The sequence below is a fragment of the Hemicordylus capensis genome, chromosome 3 (assembly GCF_027244095.1).
Source record: "Hemicordylus capensis ecotype Gifberg chromosome 3, rHemCap1.1.pri, whole genome shotgun sequence".
In the NCBI taxonomy this organism is placed as follows: Eukaryota; Metazoa; Chordata; class Lepidosauria; order Squamata; family Cordylidae; genus Hemicordylus; species Hemicordylus capensis.
Genome location: NC_069659.1, coordinates 58,366,862 through 58,393,020, shown reverse-complemented (window position 1 = coordinate 58,393,020; position 26,159 = coordinate 58,366,862). Strand labels below are relative to the sequence as shown.

Below are 26,159 nucleotides of genomic sequence, written 5' to 3'. Positions count from 1 at the left end.
GGCTTGTCTGGTGCAGCTCAGGAGTTCATAGTGACCATGACAACTATGGGCCTATCCCAATTAGTTTCTGAACCAACTCGTGTTGCTGGTCACACACTCAATTTGGTCTTCTGTTTGGATCAGGGGGGTGTTCCTTGGGTGGGGGATCCGGTGGTTACCCCATTGTCATGGACAGACCACTACCTGGTTAAGGTTGGTATCATGGCCACAATCCACCCCTGCAGGGATGATGGACCTGTTAGGATGATCTGCCCAAAAATGCTGCTGGAGCCAGTAGGTTTCCAAAAGGCCTTGGACGGTTTTGAAGTTGGTGCTGCAGGTGATTCTGTCGATGCCCTGGTGGGATTCTGGAATAAGGAATTTACCAGGGCAGTAGACATGATTGCTCCTAAGCGTCCCTTCAGACATGCTTCAAAAATGGTCACTTGGTATACCGAGAAGCTATGAGGGCTGAAGCGACTGGATAGGTGACTGGGATGCAAGTGGAGGAGAACTTGGCTCGAATCTGACAGGATGCAGCATAGGACCCATCTGAAGGCTTACATGGTAGTGGTGCATGCGCCAAAAAAGAGATTTTGGTCAGCATGCATTGTGTCTGCGGGTTCACGTTCGGCAGAACTATCCTGGGTGGTGAGGAATATAATTTCTGCTCCTTATGCTTCAAATCAGTTCTCGGAGGCACTTTTAGTGGTGTGGAGGTGACACTTTTACTGGGTTTATGCGGACAAAGTCTTCTTAAGAAGCTTTTCCTGGAACCCTCAGCAATGGATAGTTATAGGCCAATCTCTAATCACCCTTGGTTGGACAAGGTGATCAAGAGGGTGGTGGCCAACCAGCTCCAGGCGGTTTTGGAGGAAACTGATTATCTAGACCCATTTCAAACTGACTTTAGAACGCGCTATGTGGTTGAGACAGCCTTGGTCGGTCTGATGGATGACCTTTACTGGGGAATCAATGAAAGGAGTGTGATTCTGTTGGTTCTCTTGGATCTCTTGGCGGTGTTCGATGCCATTGACCATGGTATCCTTCTGAGTTGCCTGGGGGAGTTCAGGATAGGAGGCACTGCTTTGCTGTACTTCCGCTCCTATCTCTCAGGTAGATTCCAGATGGTAGAGCTTGGTGACAGTTGCTCCTCAAAACAGGAGCTGTTATTTGGAGTCCACCAGGGCTCCATTCTGTCACCAATGCTTTTAAACATCTACATGAAATCGCTGGGTGAGGTCATCAAGATATTTGGTGCTGGGTGTTATCAGTATGCTGATGACACCCAAATCTACTTCTCTTTTTTCATCTGCATCACCAGGAAATGGTGTTCATTCCCTAAATGCCTGCCTACAGGCAGTGATGGGCTGGATGAGGGATAACAAATTGAAGTTGAATCCAAGCAAGATGGAGGTGCTCATTGTAGGGGCTCAGAATCTGAGGGATGAGTTAGATTTCCCTGTGCTGGATGGGGTTACACTCCCTCAGAAAAAGCAGCTTGGGAGTACTCCTGGACCCAGGCCTCACCCTGGTATCTCAGGTGGAGGCCATGACCAGGAGTGCTTTCTATCAGCTTAGGCTGATTGGACATCTGCATCCATTCCTTGAGGAGGACGACCTCAAAACCATGGTGCATCAGCTGGTAACCTCCCGGCTTGAGTACTGCAATACGCTTTATGTGGGGCTGCCTTTGTACATAGTTCAGAAATTTCAGTTAGTTCAAAATGCTGTAGCCAGACTGGTCTCCGGGGCAATTTGGAGAGACCATATTACGCCTGTCTTGAAACAGTTGCACTGGCTGCTGACATGTTTCCGGGTAAAATACAAAGTGTTGGTTATTACCTTTAAAACCCTGAATGGCTAATGTCCAGGTTACCTTAGAGAGCGCCTTCTTCTTAATGATCCCCACCACATGTTAAGGTCATCTGAGGAGGTCCATCTCCAGTTACCACCTGTATGTCTGGTGTCGACTCAAGAGGCGGGCCTTCTCTGTAGCCACTCCCCAACTGTGGAATGCACTCCCTGCAGAAATCTGTAATTTGAACTCTTTAGTGGCTTTTAGGAGAGCTCTTAAGACCTATCTGTTTGGTCTGGCGTTCTAGGGTTTTTAAATTGTTGAAAAGGGTTTTAATGTACCTGGTTTTTCAGGGTTTTAAAACTGTTTTTATTGTTTAACTGTTTTATAGTATTTTAAAATCTCTGTTTCAATTGTTGATTGATGATTTATTTTAACTGCTTTTGTTTTATCTGTAAACTGCCCTGAGTTGTTTTTGAAGGGCGGTATAGAAATTTAATAAATAAATTATCTCTATTTAACTGAAATCTAGATTTTGGGGTAGATTTGACCCTAGCTGTGTAAAGGTGCAGAAACAAGCAAACCATTGCATTCCCAGCTATGCCCCCTTTGTCATACTCTTAACTGCACTTTGGTACACAATATATCCACAAGTATGGTCCCTCAGTTATGACATTTATGTTGTTAAAAAATGATACAGGGTAGAAAACCAGCCCAAAATTAATGGCCTTTCTATAGTGGGTTGGTTTCTATTCCATTTCCACATTTGGGATGGGAGAAAACCCTGATTCTCTTTGGAAAGTTCAGCTTCGTTTCTCCTTGCAAGTTAAACTTTCCTTGAAAGACAATAGTGTCTGAAAACTGCATATTTCTCTGTTCCCAAGTTAGGACAGGTGAAACCAGCCCTCCCTGGAGGTTGTGCACATGACCTCTCTGGGGACGGCAGCAGGGGCATACCCAAGATTGGGCCTGGCCCCGTGTCTCTGCTGCAGAAGAACATTAAGGGCACGTGTAATATAGTGTAACAGATTAACAGAGGGCAGCAGACTACAGTTACAAGGTGTAAACAGCAGCAGAACAAAATTGACTTTTATTAGAGAATGTTTAACACATGGTTTACAAAAGCAGTAGTGAATAGAATTTCCCGATAAAACACGGCCGCGTACCAACGAATGTGTGGTTGCAAAGGCAGAGAGAATACATCACTGTACGCAAGTCCCTACGGGTTTGGGTGGAGTCCGGTTAAAGGAGTTCAGTGAGAGGAGTGTCCAAAAACTCCAAGGGAGGGACGAATCCCAGCCTCACCTTGCGTGTGGCTGGCAGGGCCGTGCCAGTCTTCTTCTGCCAATTGCAGTCTCTGGGTGTGGGTCCTTGACGGCGAAGGGTCTTCTCCAGGTCCAGGGGGTCCTCCAGGGGCGTTGTCAGCAGGAGTTCCTGGCGTGTAATACAACCGTATCTGAACCAATTTCCTTAATAAATATTTCTTAAAATAGCCTCCCAGTCATACATTTGCAGTATAGTGTAAAAATAACATTGGATTTAAACCATTACATACTTTCACAAAACTACATCTGAAATGAAGAATGCTGTTCACACTTTATTCTATAGGAATGTAATGATTTTAGTCATTATATACATTTCTTTTTAAATTATTATTGCATGGATAATGGTAGAGCATCAACATTACCTTGACACACCGGGCACCCTAGTAACGAACAAATGTACCATATTCATGCATAATTAAAATTCCAAGAGGATATTTGATTTAATACACCGATGTTAAAGGGAATTTAAAGAGATCACTGGTGAGAGGCTATGCATACATGCAGGTAATGAGCAGAAACTGGGAATAAAAGCAGGGATGTAGGAGCATGCTGCTGTTTGGGAACATAAACTCTTTGGTAACAGAAACACAGTGCGAACAACAGTATTTGGCAACCTTTGCAGCACCAAAAATATGAAACTATACAAGACAGGGTCAGAAATTAATGGCTATCACAGTATATGAAGGAAGAGGGAGCAAAGGAGGCGAAAGGGAGATTGGGAAAGGAGAGTGTTTGTGTGAGTGAGGGGGGGGACACACAATTGGAAGGGAAGGTGCTGTGGGAGCATAGGAAGCAAAAGGGAGATGGGGAAGGGAAGGAAAGAGCGAGTGAGCACACAGTTGGAAGGGAAGGTGCTATGCTGTGCCAGTCTGGTCGAGAGTAACTGGAAATACCAGGATAAAGCCCCCTGTCTTGACTTAGCACCTCCCTCTTGCCGCTTGCTCTGCCCCTGCAGCTATTGCTCCCCCACCCCGGTGTTCCCTTTCCCCTTTGCCTGTAATATTCCCACCCTCCGCTGCCGCTCTCCCCTCTTTCCACCTTCGCTCTGAAGTCCACGTGGCAGCGGTGAGTGCAGCAGACAGGCAACGGGACTTGGAGCAGAGGCTGGAGCTGAATCCCCCAATCTTGCTATACAGAAGCCAAAGTAGCAATAATGTCCTCATTCATATTCTCCCCTCCAGCTTAATGTGTGTAGAGTCATGCTTTCAAAAATAATAGCTTTCCAAGAGACACAAGCACGGACACACACTCTCTTACACACCCGCTTCCATATAGATGGAAGCGGATTAGGAAATGAGAAGGGGCTTGGAAAAGTGAGTGAGTCGTTTAGTAAACATAGTAATCAGAAAGCACCAGACCGCCAGGGGTAATCTACCTCCCCAACTCGCCCTTCCCCACAACTAGTATCTTCTTTTTGCACAAACCTGTTGAAGTATTAAGGAGAGTGGGGAGACAAAGCCTGAGCCATCTCCTCCTCCCTACTTCTCAGTGCCAAGAGATGTAGGGCAGCAGAGAGAATATTCAGAGCAGAGGGAAAGGAGAGATGGAGGAAGGTAAAAGGATGCCATCGGACAGCCGACCATGCCTGTTTTGCAACTCATGGACCAGAATGAGAACCAGCAATCTTACATGAGTGAGTCTCCCAGGCTGTTTGTTTTTGGGCGGTGATTTCATCTTTATTTTATGGCTCTGCTGCTTAATGTCATCCACCCCTACTCATGACCACCTCCCCCTGCCCCCGTGTGCTCCTAGCTTCCCAGGACCTGTATCAGCATCTCTTCCCAAAACAAGATTTCAATTTCAATCATGGGAGGTGGGGGAAAAGGCAAGGCAAGGAGGTTCATCTTTCTGTTGCAACATGATGTTCCCCTTGCAGAGGGGCAGGCTTTTGTAGAGGCAGGCATTGCCACAGCTGCTTCCCAATCTCAACCCCCGGGGCCCCGCCATCGCATCGCCCACTGCTTGTCCCTGCAGAGGGGGAGTTCACTTCTGCCAGATGCTGCAGCACCACTGCCATCATCCGGCCCCTTCCACGCAGCTCCCTATTCCAATCTCCACCCCGCAGTGCTTAGCACCCCGCCCAGAAATGCATCAGGGGAAAGGCGAAGGTGGAGGGCAAGATCTGGGGGATCGGCTCCAGCCTCTGCTCGGAGTCCCGCCACCTGTTTGCTGCCGCTGCCACTGCCAAGCTGGCTCTGAAAGGCAAAGGTGGAGGGGGGAGATAGCTGAGCAATGACGGTGGAGGCTGGGAATACTACAGGCAACAGGGAAAGGCAGTGGCGGGAGCAGCAGCTGCGGAGCAAGCAGCAAGGATTAGGGGACTCGAGGCAGGAGCAGCAGCCACAGTGGCAGCAAGGGGGCGCGTGAGCGGCTCATTGAGCAACTCTTTGGGATCACTGCATGGCGGGGTTGAAGGCTGTGCGCGTGCAGCCATGTGACTTAGGGGGGATGGTGGCAAGGACTGGCCATGGGGGCCCCCTCAGAGGCTGTGGGCCAGGAGACATTGGTCTCCCTTTGTCTTATTAATGGTATGCCCCTGGAGGATAGGCTACGGGGAAGGCAGCAGTTCACCTGCTTTTCCAAATGGAGCAGCAGCTTCTGTCTCCGCTGCCGCACCGTGTGCACACACAAGCAGCAGTGTGGCGAAGGGAGATGTTGGGAGTGGAAGGACTCCCCCCTCCCACATCCCAGGGTGCTCCAGGGCACGAGTGTGGCAGCTGCTCTCATTAGAGAGTAGCTGACAATATGAGGACTGAATACAAGGGCAATACGAGGATGACAATACGAGGACTGAAAGGAAATGTGTTCCTAGGGACGTGCTATTGCCCTTTGGCTCAAAATGCTGAGAGTGACCTGGAGTTGGGGAAGCAAATAAGAGAGGCATCAAAAAGAGACAGGGCAATAATAGTGGGTGACTTCAACTACCCACACACAGACTAGGTAAACTTACATTCAGGTTATGAAAGAGAGGCCAGATTTCTAGACATGCTGAACGACTGTGCCTTAGAACAGGTAGTCATGGAACCAACCAGAGAGATGGAGGGCCTGGACTTAATCCTGAGTGGTGCCCAGGCCTTGGTGCAAGATGTCAGAGTTGCAGAACCACTGGGTAACAGTGACCATAGTGTGATCCAATTCAGTATATATGTGAATGGAGAATTGTCATGGAAGTTCAACACAGATTGGACTTCAAAAGAGGAAATGTCTCAAAAATGAGGAGACTGGTAAAAAAGAAACTGGAAGGGAAAGTCGGGAGGGTCAAATCACTCCCCAAAGCATGGAACTTATTTAAAACCACAATGCTAGAAGCTCATTTGGAATGTATACCAAGAACAAGAAAAGGGAGCCTTCTTTGACACGGGGGGGGTGGGGGGAGGAGGCGAATTTACCTCCACAAGCCTTATCTGTAATCTTCCTGTTGAGCTAATTGGCACATTAGCTGACTGCTATCCTTTTTGTGGAAGGAGGGGAAAGACAAGGCAGTTAATCCTGAGTGCAGAGCAGCCTTGGCAGAGAGATAACTTGCTCTTAGTTCATTCATTCATTCATTCATTCATTCAATTTTTATACCACCCTTCCAAAATTGGCTCAGGGCTTTGTTAACTTCTGGGGTCTATTTAGGATTAGGGAGGGTGTGCATCTGCTCTCCTTACAATTTGCTTGTTAGGAACCAAATCTAGAGGTGACTGGCCCACTGTCACTAAAAATGATCTGTCCCCATGTGTATAAACGGAGAGCTCACGATATTGTGAGACTACTGCACGTATACAGAGTGAGATTTCCAGGTCTGGAGGCTCAAAACACCAACGAGGGGGCTCCTGAGAGCCAACAGAAAAGGCCTTGCTAGCAACAATTGGGCCACCAGTACAGTGGGAACCCTCATTACATTATTAGGTGTCCTCTGATTGAGAAGGGATAAGAGGCAGGTCTAGACCTATTCAAGGCATTGCGGAGAAAAGACCATGCAGTATGCAGAATGGCCCATCCACAAATGGAAGCCCCTGTAGCCACAGAGCTCTATTGTTTTAATGGTCACTGGATCCTGGAAACAGCTTAACACACTGCATATGCTCGGAGGGCTGAAGGATTGTGGTAAGAGGATACTGTTTTTGTCCTACCTCTGTTTAGAGCAGGGTAGAGGACCTGAGTTATAGAGATTTGAGAAGGCTGGGTGATGGGATTCCCATGGCTCCACACGAGCCTGAATAGCTGGGTTTACTGTCTCTTACCTTGAAATTGATGGTCATGATTACAGCCCCTATGTCTAGCATTTTCAACAGAGTTCCATCCAAGTATAAATCCCTTATATGGGTAAAAATCTAAATCGCTTGGGAGGCTTGTAATACCAGGTGGCAATTGTTTGCACTTAGGAACATAGGAAACTGCCATATACTGAGTCAGACCATTGGTCTATCTAGCTCAGTATTGTTTTCACAGACTGGCAGCGGCTTCTCCAAGGTTGCAGGCAGGAATCTCTCTCAGCCCTATCTTGGAGAAGCCAGGGAGGAAACTTGATACCTTCTGCTCTTCCCGGAGCGGCTTCATCCCCTGAGGGGAATATCTTACAGTGCTCACACATCAAGTCTCCCATTCATATGCAATCAGGGCAGACCCTGCTTAGCTATGGGGACAAGTCATGCTTGCTACCACAAGACCAGCTCTCCTCTCCCACTTGTTATGGGTTCTTCCAGAGGTCCTTTTTTGAGGCGGGGTGTTCCTCAGTTTTGTTGTGAGAGGTTGCCTGGGCCACCCAAGCTATTCAGAGTTGGAGAAGGAACATAATTAGATTGCTTGCCAGAGGCCAGACTGCTGAATGACCAAGGAGACAAGATGGCTCAGAATCTTCACAACCTTACTTATCTGTGAGATAATATGCTGCATCCATCATTTGAGCAACAAGTGAACTTTTCTCGGTCAAAAGTTCTAAGTAAGAGGAACCCCCAAAAATTTGCCTATAGGGGAGAGGGCCTTTATCTTCTGAGGGTACAGAACTAGTAGCATTTTCTTCTGCCTTCAGTCCAACTTTATCTCTTAAAGATTTGAATCTATTTGCTGTTGGGATTTAATAGGCTGGTACTGTCTGTAATGTTGATGTTTGATGTACAAACTTGTCTATTTTACTCTGTTTAGTATTAGGCTGGATACTTAAATCAGATGAAGGGAAAAGACTTTTCTTCCCCACCACCCCTATTAAATTATGCAAAAAAGAGGGTAAAAACTGGACACAATTAGTGTTAAATGGCGCAGAGCCCTGAACAACAATAAAAATACCTCAAGAGCTGTGTGAAATAGGTGGCTGCAATGTGGACACACTGGAAAGGGGGAAGAAAGTGAATGGATGGAGATGGGACTTGGAAAACAAGAGTTGTTTTATTGAGGGGTAATAGAGGTACAGGAAATGAAAAAAATGGTTTGGCATGTTACCAAGCTATTATACTCTGAAGGGGGATAGAGGCTTGATGTTGAAAGAAAAGGGAAAGCTGTTCATAATTAGCTGTAGGGAAACCACCTCTCCAGGGTCAAAAGCAACTGGGCTAGATGGGAAAAGGCAAGCAAGATCTCATGTTTGGATGAGGGTGGTGGTCCTATAGGCATGTCCTGAGGCTGGGGAAGATGGGCAGATGGTCCCCTTCAAGGGTTTCAGGAGTTACTACTCCTGATAAGTTGTAAATATTAGTTATGATGATTAGACTATGTCCAAGTGGTGTTTTCCTATATGCTACATGACAAAGGATATTTGAAAAGAGAGATCACTAGGGCAGTCTCTTGGGCAAAAGAGAAGGGAGGAGGGAACATCATACCCTCTGGCACAGACTTGCTCATTTCTGATAACTGTAGGGAGGAAAGGTTGAGTAGAACTTGACTCAGCCTCAGGAACTCTTAACAAACTAGAAGAGGAGAGAGAACTTGCATTCTTTTGTTGTTGTTGTTGTTGTTTTTTTTTGCAATAATCAAGTGGCTCTGTTCTGTATTTCCCCTGCTTTTGCCATAATACAGCGAGGGCATTTCCTTGGGCTTGGTACAGGTCTTTTACAAATGGATCTGGGTGTTGCCTTTTTAGGAAACCCCCCTTATCAGAATGACTGTTTATTTGGAATGCAGCCAATGTTTCTCTTCCAAGCAATCATAGGACAGAAAATGGTTGAGAATTGAATTTAGGAAGTACACTGAGGTACCCCAAAATGGAAACGCAGCGGGTCTAGATAGACCAATGGTCTGACTCCAAATAAGGCAGCTTCCTATGTTCCTAATAGTTAACAGCAACATTAAACTAAAACTTTAAACAATAAAATACTGTGGCAGAGACAGTTTATCACTTAAGCAGTCAATCCAGTTTTGAGCAACTGTTGCCACATGCATGAATTAACTTGTCCAAGCCCTCTGGTATATTTCTTGAGTTTCTCTTGTGAGCAACAAGATGAGTGGGGGAACTGGAGAATCTTCAGAATGGGGTCAGGGTCACACATCTCAGGTATTTGCCTCAGGCTGAGAGCTCTTATGCTTGCACCTCTGAGCAGAGGCTTGTCTAATATAAGACTGTACCTCAGAGAGAGCGCAGCAGCAATATCACACACTCAGCCAATCTGGCTGCTGAAATTGTTCCCAATTTCCTTTTCTCCTCACACCATTTTGTCCATATAGGAAGGGCTGGAGCAAATGTAATTATTATAGTTTTAAAGTTTGGATAGACAATGAGTTATGTGGATGCTCTAAATGGGAAATATGTAGGTCAGCCTAGTGGTCAGTTGGTTTCTGACATGTTTGTGGTTGTATCTGTTGTATACTGTTTTCTAGAAGTGAACCTGTTGTGTAGACAGATCTAGTCTTAGATCAGGACTGTACATTTTGGACTACAACTCCCATCATCCCTAGCCACAGTAGCTAAAAGGGATGGTGGGAGTTGTAGTCCAGCTAAAAGGGCTGGTGGGAGTTGTAGTCCAGCCCTGCAGGAGGGCTGAAGCTGTGCAGCCCTGTCAGCTTGATGATGGAGTGCAACTTGTTAAAATTCAGATGGAATTTCTCAAGACCTTCTCAATGAGTACAAATAATTATTATTTTTAGATTGTGAGCAGTATTGTGGTTTCCCTGGGAAACTATGCATTGGAATATTGTTGACTGCCACAAATGGATTTTGATAAGATTTGGCATGCTTATTCTACTTATATATTTAGTAAACAAAACAAAACAAAAACTAAAGTACCATCACATGTTAATTTTATGTGATTCATAAATACCTCAAAACTTCTCCTAGTAGTTATAAATATTGGAACTAAAATGTTTAATTGGGGGGGGGGAATTAAATGAGGCACACTTTAATTTTAATTGTTTAATTAAAATTTAATTTAATTTAATTGTTATATCATTCCAATTCAAATCTTTATTTGAAAAATGAACCTTTTTGGAATATTTGTAAAAGTTTAAAAGACCATTTAAAATCTTTTTATGCAATATAAAATTTTATGCAATAGTATTTTATACACACACATTTCCTAACTCTCAGTTCAACAAAATAATTGAGGCATTATTCTGTATGTTAGTTGAAAGTGGTAACCACAACTTAAGTTTTGCTTTCTTTTTTAGTTAGTGATGGAATAAGAATTTCAGGTTTTGTTTTGATTTGATTTGCACAGCGAATCAGGTGAATTTTTGGTTTATGTTATGTCTGTTTTGATTTAATTCTTCCCTCCCCTGTTTACAAATCAGTAGGGCTGTGTATGTGACTCATGTCCTAGAGATAAGCACCTGGGGGAAAACTACAGTTTTGAAACTGTCTAATTTACCTGATATTGTATGTTGTTTTATAAATTAATCCAGCATCTCTGATTGTTCCTATTCCCAAAGAGGCTCACTATCTTCTTATGCCTTGTGCTATGTAAACTTCTTTGAGAACTTTTATTGATAAGCAGAATATAAATATTCTTAATAATGTCATCAGTGTATCTTGCAAAAAGGAGAGGTATTTGGGGACAGGACTTGCAAGTACCTGTAGTAGTTTCATTAACCTGAAGATACAAGTTGTGCCTCAATCTGAAACAGTTGTGGATGTAACGGTCACAGTGCTCAACACCAGGTGATGGCATCATCAATGATAATGTTCCTGATGGCTTGTAGCCCATCTTTATGTATATCCAAGGTAATAAGGCATATGTTTTCAGGAAGCTCACCAGTGGACTACAGTTTCCTCAGGATGCTTGTAGTGTATGTCCCACATTTTACTAAAAGTGCTGGTAGCACAGAACTGAAGGATACAGTTCACTTAGCTAGACAACACTGCTGTGAGAAATTCAAGTTTCTAAATCCCCATGTAGATTCCCTCCCCACTCCTTATGAAATAGAATGCTGTGTTGCCATAGAGGGCAGTAGGTCAGAGGTAGAACCAGTGTTCCTTCTAAGGCAGGGATCCTCAACGTTGGGCCCCCAGATGTTTGGACTTCAACTCCCATAATCCCCAGCCAAAGGCCACTGGGCCTGGGGATTATGGGAGTTGAAGTCCAAGAACATCTGGGGGCCCAACGTTGAGGATCCCTTCTCTAAGGCATGCACATGTGTGCGCACACGCAAGTTTCTTGATGTCCGCTCAGTTAATTTTAGATTATGTTCAGATTGAATCAGGAAGATCCCACTCTGAATATAGTCATCCCTTCCCAAACATGGGTTTCCCAATCATGGTTTTAAGTATCCATTGCTGGGAAATTGAGGCAGGTCTCGCCAACTGCAACCCAAGTATCGGTGGTTTGGCAAGATTTTTTGGCAGTTGGGGTTTTTTTCATGATTTCTGGGGGTTTGGGTGATTTCTGGGGGTACTCCCTCACTCTTGCTGTCCATTGGGGATTTAAAGGAATTCCAGGTGATCCCCCCCCGCCAGATTTTCCCTTTATTTTTAGATCTTTTTGCTATCGTGATTCCCCTAACCCCCTGTTTACAGTGCTTTTCAATTGCTTGTAAACTGCAAATTCACACAATGAAACTGTACTTATTCTGTGTGCCTTTAGGTACACCTCTGAGAAACTTCACTTTGAAGGAAGCCCTACCCGGTTTGGCATGCATATATGAACCACTGGGATTGGACCAATCCCAGTGGCACCATGACAGCAAACCTGCCAGACTGCCAGGTGGTGGTGCATAAAAGGAACACACCACTATGTGCTTGCGCTTTGTCTGGGATCTATCTATCTATCTATCTACATATACACATATACAGACACAGTTTGTGAGTGTTTGCATGTGTTTAAAAGGTTGCCCTGCTTTCTAACTTAGGCTAGGAGACTCCATGGCTGTTTTGGGGCTGCCTGGCATGAAATACTGTGGGTCTTGCAGCGGTGGGGGGGGGGAAGGATGTCACGGGAGGCTGAGAAATGCAGTAGGACACTTCCAAGTGCTTGCTCCAGAGTAGTCTTGTTGAAGTGAATGGGGCCATCTTCAGAGCGAGAAGAGGCTTCAGGTTTGCAGCCATGATGATGAGCCCCCATTTCCCTCCTTACTGTGGGGCTGGCCACAGTGGGGGTATTTGGGGCATCAAAGGCTTCCGTGGCAAGGAAGGGAGAAGACACTGCATGACTGCAGTTCCTGTTTTTGCCTTGACCACCCAGCACCTTTTGTGGGAGAGATGATCCCTACTAGCTGGCCCCTTTGAGAGAGGTCGCTCATCCTTAGCAGGGGTAGAGAAGCTCCCTGATAACCCAGCAGAGCATTTCTCCAGTGGCCACTGGTGTCTCCCTGGTGGACTTTGCTTAGTTCCCCCCCAGATTGAGTCCTTTGGGGACAAGGCACCATTTTCTCACCACTTTTGCCATGAGAATCTTGTCAAGGACTTTGGGGTTGAAAAGGAGGCACCACTTCTTATACTGAAAGAAAGATTGGGACAGAGCAACCAGAGGCGTATCTAGGGAAAGTAGCTCCTAGGGCAAGTACTGAAATTGCACCCCTGTCCAAACATCTGACCCCCATCTTTCAGATAACTTTACCATAATATCAGCTCAAAAATACAAGTTCAGATACTTTTAAGATAAACAAGTTGTCAGCAACACACACATGCATACACACATACAACCACACATGTGGCACATATGTGCCAGTCGCCTTCCCAAGGAAACGCAGCACATCCATGTGCTGGGCATGCCTCCATAGAGCTAAGCAGTGAAAGCTCTCTTTAGCAAATGCTCTGCCACCTCAGCACACCTCACTACAGGTTGCTGCCTCCAAGAAATTAAGGGATGGGTTTTTTCTGTCCAAACAGCTTTTGCCTTAAAGGGAGATGGTTGCAATGGGAAATCCTAGGGGCCCCAAACAATCGGTAATTATCCAGCAGCTTACAATAGGCTTGGATCCAGCAGCCTCATCAAGAAGAAGGTGGAAGTTACAACTCGCCACAGAACAGCAAAACAGTGTGATATTCAGTTGTTTATTCAGCACCACACGTTAAAGGCAAGCACTTTTCAAGTTTAAAATCCTACAAACCTTATAATCAGATAGCTTGACAAATATGCAGATAAAGAGAGAGCTCTGTCTAGAGAATTAAACAGCATGCGAGTGAATATTTCCATTTTATTCCTTGCCCCCACCCCCGCCACCCTTCAGTTTTGTCACTGCAAAGGTCTCTAGCATCAGATAGGTAAAACTGCAAACAATTTACAAGAATTCAGCAGAGGATTTCTGATGAGCACTGGGGCTTTATGAGAGTGATGATCCACATGTGTGCTGTAATGCTGCAAATGCTTAGACAGTGCAGAATGTGATATTGACTGCAGCTTTCTGAGGGTTGGATCCAAAGAATCATGAACAGAAGCAAAATAGCTGTTTGTGCTGTTCCACAAAGGTTTGTGTGAGAGCGTGCACAAGAATCCATGCAGTGCTCTAATCATGTGCCACCTCATAGTTGAAGAAATGCTTGGAAATACTTGTTACACTTGGTGAAATCTCAGAAACTGGAAGACTTGCTGAATAGACCTTGTCAAATGCTTCAGTGCCCTGTATAAAATCTTTGCCCTGACTAGCAGAAGAAGCACAGTAAATTTTGCAGAACAATTAAAATGGCAAAATAAGAGAAATTAGACACATTGTATGGTTTGCATAATTTGAACAGGTCATGGATTTCAACATATCTGTGCACTCATTTGTTACCTTGTTTGTATAATGTATGTATGCAAGATTTGTTACATTATAGAATGTATGCAAGATATCCACATTAGTTGTCCTTTGGGACAAATACCATGAATTCTGGGGTCAACTTCAGCTACACATGATTCAACTACTGAAATTTAAGAACTGTAAAATATTGACAGACTTACTTACTTTATTTATTTATTTATTTATTTATTTAAACACATTTGTCTCTGGGTGGTTTACAACAAAATAAAAACAGATTAAAAGATTAAAACATTATAACAATTAAAATTTATAACGTTAAAACTATGAAAAACACAATTAAAACAAATGCGTCTTGACTATCTTTTTAAAAGTTGTGATGGGGAGGCTCTTATTTCAGCAGGAAGTGTGTTCCAAAGCCTCAGGGCAGCAATGGAGAAGGCCTGTCCCTGAGTAGCCACCGGATGAGCTGGTGTCAACTGTAGACGAACCTCTCAAGATGATCTCAATGGGCGATGTGGTTCATAGCAAAGAAGGCATTCTTTTAAATACTAGACTCGAAGCCCTATTTAAATAGGTTTGTGTCTGTGTTTATTTTGAAGGTACTGTTTTCGTATGCATGTTCCTTGAAAGTATGGGTTTATGGATCAGCCAAATAAAACTGAAATAATAGATAAGATTATGATTTCTTTGATACTTGTGTTTTAAATTTAATCTTACCTGAATTAGTAGATTGATACAGTTTTACAATGGATTAGCTGCCTAATTGATATCTTGATATCTTGATTAGCTGCCTAATTGATATCATTGACATTGTAATGGGAACCACCCCCACACCCATGCAGGTTTTTAAGGAGGGACTGGACAACTGTTTGTCAGGGATGTTCTAGCTCTAGATTTCCGGCATTGAGCAGGGCAGACTAGATGTCCTAAAAGCCCTGTCCAATTCTCTGATTCTGAGTAGAGTTCTGTCCAACTCTGTGATTCTGAATGGGTATTAGTTTCTGTATTTGTGTTTTGTTTGACCTTGAATATTATGGAGCTTTTAAAATGCAAAAGCTATAAAATATAAATGCAAAATAGCCAATTCAACAATATTTGGCTGACATTTGACCAGCCAAAAACAGAATTGGCTTTGTCACTTTGTGTGGGGGTTTGTTGGAACACTGAGCAGTATCAAGCAATGTACCCATGATTTGCAAAAGCAGTGGAAAACGCAGAGAAGAGAAATAGTGCAGTTTATTAATAAATTTAGGTGAGATTGCAGGAACTGTGGCAAGAACTAGTGATCAATGAGGATAGGACGTTCTTGGTTTACTAGAAGGCATGGGCAGCCTTCAGTATTGAAAGATGTTGCAATTGTGAGAGGAAATGCATATGAATAGTGGAGGGAAATATTTGGGCAGTTGAGATGCATGTGGTTGTATGCTGTGCACTTACCTGCATTTTAACAAATAAACAAACATGCATATTTACAGACATAGAACTTTAATGGTTCAATATGCCCACTTTCAGTTCTCAGTGTAGATCATCCTTATTCTCTGAACTGAACTGAATCTGAAACCAAACTTATTTCTGAGTGTAATTGTAAAAGCTACTACGTTGACAAAGGAAACGTGACACCACCTGCTGGTAAGAAAGGAAATGTTCTGTTGTGTGTGTTTCAAGAATGATAAAGTAATTGATAATTGACGTACTTGGTCTCGAACTTGGTGTTGGAGTCCCCCAGGCTTGTGGTGCTGGGGGACTTCGATGTTCACTTTGGGACCGATTTGTGCGGGGTGGCTCAGGAGTTCATAGCGGCCCTGACGACTATGGGCCTATCCCAAGTGGTCTCGGGGCCAAAACACATTGCTGGTCACATGCTTGAGTTGGTCTTTCACTCTGATCAGGGTGGTGTTCAATGGGTGGGGAATCCTGTGATTTCCCCATTATCATGGACGGACCACCATCTGGTTGAGGTTGGACTCTCAATCACTTCCCACCTTGGCAGGGGCGAGGGACCTATTAGGATGGTCCACCTGAGTAGGTTATTGGATCCAATAGGATTTCAAGAAGCCTTGGGGGGATTTAGTGTTGGCTCTGCTGGTGATCCTCTTGATGCCCTGGTGGAGAATTGGAACAGCAAACTCACTGGGGCAGTAGAGATTATTGCTCCTAAGCGTCCTCTCTGACCCATTTCAAAACTGGCCCCTTGGTATAAGGAAGAACTACGGGGGCTGAAGCGGCGAGGCAGACGATTGGAGTGCAAGTGGAGAAAGACCCGGCTTGAATCTGACAGATTGCAACATAGAGCTCATTTGAAGACCTATGCTCAGGTGCTACATGCAGCAAAGAAGTTATTCTTTTCTGCCCATATTGCATCTGCAAGTTCACGTCCGGCGGAGTTGCCAGGGTTGTGAGAGGGCTAGTATGTGCCCCTCCTCCCTTGAATCAGAATCTGGAACCATCAATTACCCACTGTGATGAGTTTAATGAATTCTTTGTGGAAAAAATATCTCGTATTCGGAATACGTATTCTCGTATTCGTATTCCGTCTCCACAATTACTTCAGTGTCTGATGTGGAGGTGTCCAGCAACTCTTCTTGTGTGCTTAGGTTGGATCAGTTCCAGTTTGTGACTCCTAAGGATGTGGACAAGCTGATTGGAATGGTGCGGCCTACCACCTGTTCTCCTGACCCATGCCTGACATGGCTTATATTATCTGGCAGGGCGGTTGTTGCAGAAGGCCTAGTAGAGATTATAAATGCTTCTTTGAGGGAAGGTAGGATGCCTCCTAGTCTTAAGGAGGCAATTATTAGACTGCTTCTGAAGAAGCTTACCTTGGATCCCTCAGAGCTGAGTAACTACAGACCTGTCTCCAACCTTCCGTGGTTTGGCAAGGTAATTGAGAGAGTGGTGGCCTCCCAGCTCCAGACAGTCTTGGAGGAAACTGATTATCTAGACCCATTTCAAACTGGCTTCTGGGCTGGCTATGGGGTGGACACTGCCTTGGTCGGCCTGATGGATGATCTCCAACTGGGAATGGACAGAGGAAGTGTGACTCTATTGGTCCTTTTAGACCTCTCGGCGGCTTTTGATACTATCGACCATAGTATCCTTTTGGAGCGTCTGAGGGGGTTGGGAGTGAGAGCCACTGCTCTGCAGTGGTTCTGCTCCTCTCAGGCAAGTTCCAGATGATGTCCCTTGGAGACTATTGTTTTTCAAAATCTGAACTTTTGTATGGTGTCCCTCAGGGCTCCGTATTGTCTCCGATGTTGTTTAACATCTACATGAAACCGCTGGGAGAGATCATCAGGAGATTTGGTTCAGGGTATTATCAGTATGCTGATGACACCCAAATCTATTTCTCTATGTCAACATCATCGGGAGAGGGCATAACTTCCCTAAATGCCTGTCTGGAGTCGGTAATGGGCTGGATGAGGGATAACAAACTGAATCCAGATAAGACAGAGGTACTCATTGTGCAGGGTCGAAACTCTGGAGACGATTTTGATCTGCCTGTTCTGGATGGGGCTCACAATTCCCCAGAAGGAACAGGTACGCAGTCTGGGGGTGCTTCTGGATCCAGGTCTCTCCCTGGTGTCCCAGGTTGAGGCAGTGGCCAGAGGTGCTTTCTATCAGCTTTGGCTGATACGCCAGCTGTGTCCGTTTCTTGAGAGAGATGACCTCAAAATCTGCTGGTAACCTCCAGACTGGATTACTGTAATACGCTCTGTGTGGGGCTGCCCTTGTATGTAGTCCGGAAACTACAGTTGGTTCAGAATGTGGCAGCCAGGCTGGTCTCTGGGTCATCTAGGAGAGACCATATTACTCCTGTATTGAAGGAGTTACACTGGCTGACGATATGTTTCCGGGCAAAATACAAGGTGTTAGTTATAATCTATAAAGCCCTAAACAGCTTGGGCCCTGGGTATTTAAGAGAATGTCTTGTTTATTATGAACCCCACCGCCTATTGAGATCATCAAGAGAGGTGCATTTGCCACCAGCTTATCTGGCTACTCAGGGACGGGCCTTCTCCGTTGCTGCCCCATAAGAACAGCCCTGCTGGATCAGGTCCAAGGCCCATCTAGTCCAGCATCCTGTTTCGCACAGTGGCCCACCAGATGCCACTGGAAGCCACAGGCAGGAGTTGAGGGCGTGCCCTCTCTCCCCGAAGCTCTGGAATGTGCTCCCTAGTGAAATAAGAGCCTCCCCATCTCTGACAATTTCAAAACAGTCTTTAAAGACGCATCTGTTCACCCAGGCGTTTAACTGATACTGTTTTGATTGTTTTTAATGTTTTAGAATATTGTTTTAAAAATTTTAAATTGTTGTGTTTTAAATTTCTTGTTTTGTTTTTACCTAATGTTTTAATGTTGTTTTTATCTTCTTGTAAACCACTCAGAGATGCAAGTTTTGGGCAGTATAAAAATATCTTCATTAAATAAATAAATAAATAAATAATTGGAGGTTGGAGAGAGGTGAAGAGAGGAAGGGGGGTAGATTCTGTCAGCTCCCAGACCTTTCCTGACAAACAGCGGTTTCACCCTGCCTGCGCATTCCTGTCTTGGCTGAGAAGGTTTGTTTTTACAGCCCCAGACCTTCTGAAGAACCAGCGTTGGCAGCCTGATTGCTGCCCTATTCCACCTGTGTCTTCTATCGGAGTGCTTGACTTGTTCCACCTGTTCCTAAGGATCAGAGTTCTCTTGTGAGAGGGGAGATTTCTGGAGTCCTTGGCAGCATGTATTGGAGAAAGGCACACCAGAGGTGCAGCCAAAGGCCTTTTGGTGTGGGACTAGCATCGGGGGGGGGGTCATATTAAGGTGGGGTTGGAGGTCTGGGTTGAATGTTGTTAGTCCTCCCTTTTATTGGGTTGTGCCAGGCCTTTTGTTGTCATGTGTTTGGGTTCTCTTGGGCAGAGTGAGGGATGCATCCAGCAGCTCTGCAGCAGCTATCACTGCTGTGGTGGAGAATAGAAGAACTGGCATTGGCAGAGCGGCTGGCCATTACAGGGGAAGGGAAACCAGTAATTTAGTAACTGTTGCCACTTCTGGCTGCCCTGTCAGCTCTCTGGCCTTGGGGAGCATTTCCAGCTTACCATAGAACCTAGCCTTGCTCTTTTGCAATGCCAGGTCGGTCCAGAATAAGACCGAAATCATCCATGACTTGATCGTGGATGAGGGAGCCGACCTGGTTTGTATAACTGAGACCTGGATGGGGGAGGCTAGTGGCCCAGCTTGGGCCCAGCTTCTTCCACCAGGCTACTCAGTTGTGCAACAGGCTAGGGGAAGTGGGCAGGGTGGTGGTGGAGTGGCTGTGGTCCATAAGGATACCATTTCCCTTACCAGGGATCCTGTATGACAGTTGACTTATATCAAGTGTGTATTTTTGAGGCTGGGAACTAGGGATAGATTAGGGATTATGTTGGTGTACCGTCCACCCGACTGCCCAACTGACTCCCTGACTGAGCTGGTTGTGGAGTTGGTGTTGGAGTCACCCAGACTTTTAGTGCTGGGGGACTTCAATATCCATTGTGAGGCTGACTTGTCTGGTGCGGCTCAGGAGTTCATAGCGGCCATGACAACTATGGGCCTATCCCAATTAGTTTCAGGACCAACTCATGTTGCCGGTCATACACTCGATTTGGTCTTTTGTTCAGATCAGGGGGGTGTTCTGTGGGTGGGGGATCCTGTGGTTTCCCCATTGTCATGGATGGACCACTACCTGATTAACGTTGGTTTTACAGCCACAACCCAGCCCTGCAGGGGTGGAGGACCTATTAAGATGGTTCTCCTGAGATGGCTGCTGGACCCAGTAGGATTCCAAAAGCCTTGGAGGGTTTTAATGTTGGTCCTGCCTGTGATTCTGTTGATGCCCTGGTGGGAATCTAGAATAGGGAACTCATCAGGGCAGTAGACACAATCACAGATAAGCTTCCCTTCTGACCTGCTTTAAAAGTGGCCCCTTGGTATTCAGAGGAGTTGTGGGATCTGACACAGCAAGATAGGTGACTGGAGTGCAAGTGGAGGAGAACCCGGCTTGAATGTGACAGGACACAGCATAGAGCCCATTTGAAGGTTTATGCAGAGGCGGTGCATGTGGCAAAAAACCCCACTTCTGGTCTGCACGCATTGCTTCTGCAGGTTCACATCCAGCAGAGCTGTCCCAGGTTGTGAGGAGTTTGATTGTATTCGGGCCGACTTGGACTCCACTGTTTCTGCAGAGTCTATTAAGGTGGTGTCCAGCAATCTCTCTTGCAGTATAAGATTGGATCATTTTCAATCTGTGATGCCTGAGGATGTGGACAAGCTGCTTGCGGTGGTGCAGCCTACCACTTGTTCTCTGGATCCTTGCCCGACTTTGCTGCTTCTGTCTAGCAGGGAAATTGTTGGAGAGGGCCTAGTTAATATCATTAACATCGCTGAGGGAGGGTGGGATGTCTCCTTGTTTGAAGGAGGCAATGATTAGACCACTTCTTAAGAAGTGTTCCATAGATTTCTCAGTGATGGATAGTCATAGGCCAATCTCCCATGGTTGGGCTAGGTGATTGAGAAAGTGGTGGCTAACCAGCTCCAGGAGGTTTTGGAGGAAACCAACTATTTCAAACTGGCTTTAGAGCAGGCTATGAGGTCGAGTCTGTCTTGGCCAGCCTGATGGATGACCTTTACCAGGGAATCAACAGAGGGAGTGTGACTATGTTGCTTCTTTTGGATCTCTCAGTGGCATTCAATACCATCGACCATGGTATCCTTTTGGATCACCTGGGGGAATTGGGGATAGGAGGCACTGCTTTGCAGTGGGTTCCGCTCCTCTCTCTCAGGCAGATTCCAGATAGTGGAGCTTGGTGACAGCTACTCTTCAAAATGGGAGCTATTATATGGAATCCCTAAGGGCTCCATTCTATCACCAATGCTTTTTAACATTTACATGAAACCGCTGGATGAGATCTGGAGATTCGATGTCGGGTGTTATCATTATGCTGGTGATACCTAAATCTCCTCCAACAACAACAACAACTCCTCCTCCTCCTCAACATGAAATGGCATTCACTCCCTAAATGCCTGCCTACAGGCAGTAAGTGGCTGGATGAGGGATAACAAATTGAAGCTGAATCCAAGCAAGAGGGAGGTGCTCATTGTGGGGGCTCAGAATATGAGGCATGAGTTAGGTCTCCCTGTGCTGGATGGGGTTACACTCCCCCAGAAGGAGTAGGCATACAGCTTGGGAGTACTCCTGGACCCAGGCCTCACCCTGGTATCTCAGGTGGAGGCTATGGCCAGGAGTGCTTTCTATCAACTCTGGTTGATTTGACACCTGTGTCCATTCCTTGAAGAGAACGCTCTCAAAACAGTGGTGCATCAGCAGGTAATCTCCAGGCTTGACTATTGCAATGCACTCTATGTGGGGCTGCCTTTGAATGTAGTTCAGAAACTTCAGTTAGTTTTTTTTTTAAATGCGGCAGCCAGACTGGTCTCTGGGGAATCCCAGAGAGACCATATTATGTCTGTTTTAAAACAGTAGCACTGGCTGCTGATATGTTTCTGGGCGAAATACAAAGTGCTTGTTATACCTTTAAAGCTCTGAATGGCTTGGTCCAGGCTGCCTTAGAGAGCGCCTTCTTCGGTATGATCCCCATCGCTTGTTGAGGTCATCTGGAGAGATCCATCTCCAGTTACCACTCGTACGTCTGGTGGCGACTCAGAACTGGGCCTTTTCTGTAACTGCTCCTGGTCTATGGAATGCACTACTGGCAGATATCCGCAGTTTAGGCTCACTGTTGGCCTTTAAGAGAGCCCTAAAAACTTACTTGTTTGGCCTGGCCTTCCAAGGTTTGTAAAGTGTTTTTTTTTTAGTATTTTAGTTAATTTTAAATGGTTTTTAATTATTTTTATATTGTTTTTTAGCACTTTGTCTTCAATGTTGTATGATTTTATGTCTTTTTAAATTTGTTGCACACTACCCAGAACCTTTAGATGGGGCGGTTTATAAATTTAATAAATAAATAATAATAAATAAATTGGAATAAGAAATTTAGCAGATGAACATTGAGCCTCATTTTATCTTAACAGTAAATTAAGTAATATCACATAGATGATTTGAGTAAAAATTGGAGCCATAGTATGGTGCTGGCAACTATTTTGGGTAAATGAACAATCCACCATAAATAACTGCAGCCCAGGAACATTAAAATATGTATGTAACAGGGTACTCCTGAGTGCCTATTAGAGTGACCCCTAAATGTCTCAAATGTGTTATTTTGTGGCCAGGTGAGTGAGTGTCTGTGTGTGTCTGCGTGGCAGGACTGCAGCTCCAATCCTTCCTTCTAGATGCATGTTTCTGATTTGATCTTGATGCTACCTTTGTAGCCTTGGTGGGAGAACTTCTCTAGAGGCAGAGATTCTTCTAGGCCTTTTGAATAGATTTGATACAGTTTCTCACAACATCTTGCAGTGCTGCTTATAGGATCTGGCCAGGAGTAAGAAATTCAGGTGATTTAAATATATTTATGTGTGTGCTTGTATTAGTACTTAGATATATAAGTGGATGGCATATAAAGCTTTTAGTATTGTTTGCTAATAGTCTGTTCAATTAAAGAAAAAAACTTGGTTTACCAGATTATTTATTTACAAGCCGACCCCCGCACAGAGCATCTGTGCGTTTTTTGGGGCCGGCAACCTCTCTCCCCCCCAACCCAGTCTCCGGCTGGGCCGCCGCCACCTCCTCGCCTGGACTCCTCACTGGGCCGGATCTGCCGCCTCTCTCCCCCTGCCCAAGTCTCCGGCCCGGTCGAGTGCTGCCGCCGCGGCCAGGCCCGCTGCCGCCTGGCATCCGGACCCGCCGCCGGCCTCCGTGTTCAGGCCGGGCCCACCGCCGGCAACTTCTCTCCCCCCCACCCCAGTCTCCGGCCGGGCCTCCGCCAGCCTCCGCGTTCGGGCCGGGCCCGCCGCCACCCTGGCCTCCATGGCCCGGCAAGGCCCGCCGCCGCCTCTGTCCTCCGCCACAGACGCGCCTCAGCCAATCAGGTGCGTCCCTCCGCTCCACTGCCCAGCCAATCAGCTGGGCTGCCGGGACGCATCCCCACAGAGGCACGTCTATGGGGATTAAATATATAGATTTCATTAAACCGCCCCATCCAAAGGCTCTGGGTGGTGTAAAATGAATTTTAAAAGACATACAAACACACAATTTAACACACAGTGCTAAAAACAATTCAAAAACAATTTAAAACCAATTAAAATACTTTAAAAACCCATTAAGAAACCTTGGAAGGCCAAGTTTTAAAATTATGGGTGTGGCAGCTCTAACTGAGCTCCAAAAACAAGTAAATGTGATGGCTTATGATGCTTACACCATGAGGACATGAGACCTAATGTTGTACTGGCCTCCAAAATCATTACCATGGTAACACAATATGTCTAGGTCCTCTATGCTCCAATCCACTACCTCCTTAGGGAACAGCAAAAGCTGGGGCATTTTAACATGTACCTCTGAGCATATGGTGAATGCTGATACCTCCGTAGGCAACAACTACATTCAGCACAATTAGTAAGAATCTACACTCCAGAGACCAACACAGAAATGAGTTCAGGGGCAATAGAAAGAAATCGTATACTATTAACAATAATATTTTGAAATAAAATTGAACAAATTATTCACATTTATTAATACACACACCCTTAATTCCCTCAGAAGGTGGTTGTTCATGAGTATGAAAGTTTCATACCAGTTTCAAAGGAGGAGTCTCTTAAAGGTTTGTATTCCCCAAGATGAATAATGAAGCAGCTCCTAGCCTTGTCTTCAGTTTCAGGCCTCAGTCTTGAAGGCCCAAAACAGCAATCCTGTCTCCTACAGCAACTTTCAAGGGCCAAAACATAATTCAACTCACTCCCCATATAACTGAGGGCACTTCGCGCGTGCGCGCACACACACGTACGTTAATTTCTACAGTTGAAGCATTACTTATTTTCCTCATGCCCAGAGCTCTGTATAACACTGCTCATCATATGTTCACAGACTCATGTTACCAAATTCTTAAACATTACTGTAACACAAATCCCCAGTTTTTTCTTTGTTGCCACCAGTCACCCAAATTGTCTTTCCATGGTTATGATTTTCTTAACCTACTTTCCAGTAGGCTTATGAGATCACCTGGCATTCCGTGTGTCTGTGTCCCCCTATCAACTTTGCAGTGCCTTGACCAATAAGAACCAGATTGGGTACAGTTGTAAGGACACTTAAACAAACACCTCAATCACACACGGATTTCCAGGTGATCTCATAATGATGTCATCCACCCTAATTTAAGATGGTGGACACATAAACTGTGGAGGTGCAGGTGGGCTAACCTGTGGACCATCTAACTGATCTGAAGCAGATTTGGTACAGTTGTAGTCAGTGTTCCCTCTAACAGGGATTCCCAGATATTGTTGACTATAACTCCCATAATCCCCAAGCAAAAACCATTGCAGCTCAGGATTCTGGGAGCTGCAGTCAACAACATCTGGGAATCCCTGTTAGAGGATTACTGGTTGTAGTGAGTGACACATAGGGACACCTCAATGGTGTGGTTTGTATGATGTCATCCACCCTGATTCAAAATGGTGGACATGTAAACATTTGATGTGCAGTTGGGCTAACTTGGGAACTACCTAACTGATCTGAACCAAATTGGCTACAGTTGTAGGGACACATAGGGATGGCACAAGGGCATTGTTTGTAATGCTGTCATCTACCCTGATTCAAGATGGTGGACACGTGAACCTTAGAGGTGCAAGTGGGAAGGAACTGATTTGGACCAAATTTGGTACAGTTGTAGGGACATCTCAAACTCATAATTTGTTATGATGTCATCCACCTCAATTCAAGATGGCGTACTCATGAATGTTTGAGGCACAAGTTGGCTAACTTGTGAACTGCCTAACCAATTTGGTTTAATCCAGTTGTAGGGATAGTGAATGGAAAGTAGGCAGATTATTTCAGACTGGACATCAGATTTCATGGTGTGAACATCATGAGCCATAGAACTTCCTCATTTCTTTTTGGAGCTCAGTTGGAGCTGTCACACCCATAACATCCCTGTAAACCAAAGGGTTTTTTTATTTAACAGAATACTCTTGCTTCGTAAAAAAAGAGGGTGTTGCATTTTCTAACAAGGTCAGAGGGGGCATGTGTTCAATAAATAATATTGATCCAGCATCAATTTATTTCCACTGTAGAAATTTCTTTCGCTTTATTTTTTATTTTTTCTAGCAAGGCCCTAATGCAAACGCCCCCCCCCCACAGCAGTACCTTAGCACCGCTGCTGCTGCTGCTGCTCCTCTTGCTTCCTTGCTGTCTTGCTGACCAGCAAGGCCTTTCGGAGTCCTTTCACAGCTGTTTCCAAGGCAACAAGGGCAGAAGCTGTTTACTCCCCACTCCTTTCTCTGCCCACTTATTCCCTTCCCCTTTTCTCTTCATGAACATACTGCCTGATCTGAGTGCAAGCAAGATGGTATTGGTCGATCTAGCTCAGTATTGTCCACACAGATTCCAAGGTTGCAGGCAGGAGTGTCTCCCAGCCCTATCTGGAGATGCCAGGGAGGGAACTTGGAACATGCTCTTCCCAGAGCAGCTTGATTTTACTGGGCCATCATTTTTCTTAATTTGTAGACATTCAAAACATTTATTTTGACTAATCTGTGAAAGTGTGTGGTATGGAAGACAGACTATCAAAAGAGACCTTTCCTGAAAAGATTGAGTCAATCAGTGCTTCCATATTCTGATGCAAAATATTCCATTATAAAGATGTTTCACAACTGTTTTTCAACTTTTACCCTTCACAACTTAGCCATTTCCCCATGGATTCGCTAAAAGATGGACACACTTGAGCAGGCAATTCTGAGTGTAACAATGCCTCTGCTATCCCAAATAGTGCCGATAGAAAGCTTTGAGAAGCCACAGAAGGTTGTAGGCTGGTGGGGGCATCTATAATCTGAAATAACATCTTAGA

The 26,159-nt window shown here is 45.1% G+C and overlaps 1 protein-coding gene across 5 annotated transcripts in view; it reads left to right on the top strand.

The window, feature by feature from the left end:
* CD47 (CD47 molecule) overlaps positions 1-26,159 on the top strand; it is a 94,415-nt gene that overhangs the window by 30,902 nt on the left and 37,354 nt on the right. The gene's annotated exons all lie outside the window — the stretch shown is intronic.